The sequence below is a fragment of the Aethalodelphis obliquidens genome, unplaced genomic scaffold, assembly GCF_003676395.1.
Source record: "Aethalodelphis obliquidens isolate GAN/ISIS:26980383/991018 unplaced genomic scaffold, ASM367639v1 scaffold4, whole genome shotgun sequence".
Taxonomy (NCBI): domain Eukaryota; kingdom Metazoa; phylum Chordata; class Mammalia; order Artiodactyla; family Delphinidae; genus Aethalodelphis; species Aethalodelphis obliquidens.
In genome coordinates, this window is record NW_020837948.1 from 46,489,337 (window position 1) to 46,491,917 (window position 2,581).

At 33.7% G+C, this 2,581-nt stretch overlaps 1 non-coding gene across 1 annotated transcript; it reads left to right on the plus strand.

Moving 5' to 3' along the window:
* The first annotated feature begins 587 nt into the window (after positions 1 to 587).
* LOC113617760 (U6 spliceosomal RNA) lies at positions 588 to 694 on the plus strand. The gene has a single exon (XR_003431766.1). It is a non-coding gene; the product is annotated as a U6 spliceosomal RNA (small nuclear RNA).
* Positions 695 to 2,581: the final 1,887 nt, after the last annotated feature.

The window sequence follows — 2,581 nt, forward strand, 5'->3', positions numbered from 1 at the left end:
TGTATGCGTACACAATGAACAATGTTCTTACACTTAATGTCTCTTCACATATAATGGAAAAGAATTGTCAGCCAAGGGTATATATAGAAATTTTCACACACTTATCGCTTCCTCCTTTTTAGTCATTTGCCAAACCAAAGAGTATATTAAATTGCATTGCTTTGCTTTTCTCTTCCACACTTAAAAACTGTACTTCAACAATTCTTTGAGCCTTAGAACTTTATTGCTTTCGTATAACAAAGTGGTTAACTAAGGCAGAGAATTAGTCAACTTCTTGTTCCAAAAGCTCAGCAACAAAAGTATTCCTAAGGTAACAAAACGACTAAAGAAAGCTAATTATCAATTAACACCTCAGTGCTTCAAAAACAGTTACGAGTTGGACATGAAACCAGGAAAGGATCTCAAGTATTGTGTTATTCTGTGCATGGCACAAAACTGGGGATTGCTGACTTTTCTTCTCCAAGGGGCTGACAGTTTATTTCTAATCCACTATTAGAAATAATATCTTAAAAAAATTTAGTAAATGAATCCTGTAAAAAGTTTACAAACTGATACATCGTCATACCTTACGTCTGAAATCTGTGTAAGGGCTCACTTTGGCAGCACACATACTGCGATGGGGACAACATAGAAAAGATTAGTGTGGCCTGTGCACATGGAGGACATTTAAACTTATGAAATGAACTGTATTTTCCAGTGATTACCAGGGACCAGGGGATGTAAGGGGAGGGTGGCGGTAATGACCACAAAGGGCCACAATGGAACTTCTGAGTAGGAATAAAAATGTTTTATATCATGATTGCAGTAGTGGTAATACAACGGTATACATTTGTCAAAACTCACCGAATTGCAGCCTTAAAATTGGTAAATTTTATTGCACGTAAGTTACATCTCAATAAAGCTAACCAATTTTTAAATAGTAAAAAAAATTTTTTTTGTAAGAATTTTGATTCTGCCATCCCATGCACTAATTGGAGTGATAAAATTTCATGCAAAGCACAAGGACTTTCCCCCTCTATTCATCTCTGTTTCAGGCACAACAGAACCAGCTGGTCTTATAACAATTCATCAGTCTTTTGCAATGAGATAAAAACATACCATATTTAGATACTGCAATAAACAATTATTTCAGTGGAGTATGTAATAGTCGCACATCACTAAACTAAGGCAAATATTGAGGAAACATGGAAAGTGAAATGATTAATAATCAATAAGTTGTTGCTTCTCAGAAAACAAACAAAATACTTTGAGGATAATGTCTTTCTACAAGAAAAAAATTATTATTCAACTTTTGATCACAAAAATCTATTTTCTTTCTCCAACCATTCATTAGATTAAAACTTTAAAAAAAATTATATATATATATATATATATATACACGTTATGCACAGAAAATAGGTATGTGTTTGTCCCCAGTATATGCACTCAGAACAACAGAAGTTTGTTTGATGAGATCAATAGTATGGAAAAGAGTTACTTATTCTCTTTTCGCCCTCAAGAATTTTTTTTGGCACATCAATCTGATGAGGTGGGAAAAATGAAGCCTGAACAGAAAACAAAATTGAAGCTAAAAACAATAGAGAAGATTGATTAACCCCACGTTATCAAGTAAGTGTCAATAGCAAGAAGCTACTAGGCTTCTGCACTGTTTTCCTCTAAACTTTTAGCCTTACATCCGTCAAACCTCAAGATAACTATCCATCATGGAGTCAAAGTGGCGAACAACTGTGTGGTCCTTTGATAAGGGACAGTGTCACAATTTGTCTCCTTCTCTTCCCACAGATCGCCTCTAATGGGGTAAGGCCAGGCCACAACAGCTGCAAATAGCCCAAAGACATTCTTTAGCATAAAAAAAAAGTCTCAGAAAATATGTAGAATAAGAATCTAAGCAACCTTCAAAAAAATCTAAACTCAATGATTATTTACTTGGATGTTTTATGTATGTTTTCTTCTTTCTAACACTAGTGTTGATAAACCGATGTTTAAGTATAATTAAATGGCAAAATTGTGATGCATTTAAAAATGTGGTGATGTTAACAATCCCCTGAAAGCTACAATGCAGCATCTGTATAACTAAGTAATATTTAAAATCAGTGGCCGAACTATTGAAATTTATCCAAAGTCTCCAAGAAGGTAATTCACACACTTAGATGTACCATGGAACATTATCTATGCCATTCAAAAATGAAGAGGCAGCCCCAACCTCCCTGCAAAAAAATCGGCCTAACTAATGAAGAATGCTTAGTAGCATAAGAAAATGACCATGTCATAAAATTAGGGAAAAGAAAGCAAAATTTAAAAATATGAGTTATGACTATAATTATGTGAAATATTCACAGGAAAAATGGTTGAAAGTTTATAAAGTATAACAATTGGCATGTTAGAGTAGTGAGTTTATGGACAATAACTTTTTCTGCTCTGTCTTAATGAATTGTTTTCAAAAATTGTTTTATTATTTCTTGACATATTTTTTCCTCTACACATGTGCAAGCTTAGCAAGTTTACATGAAGATTTCCTAACACTCTATGTCAGCAAATATTAGCTTTAAAAGAGTTCTGTATCATCACCAGCAGGGAAGAT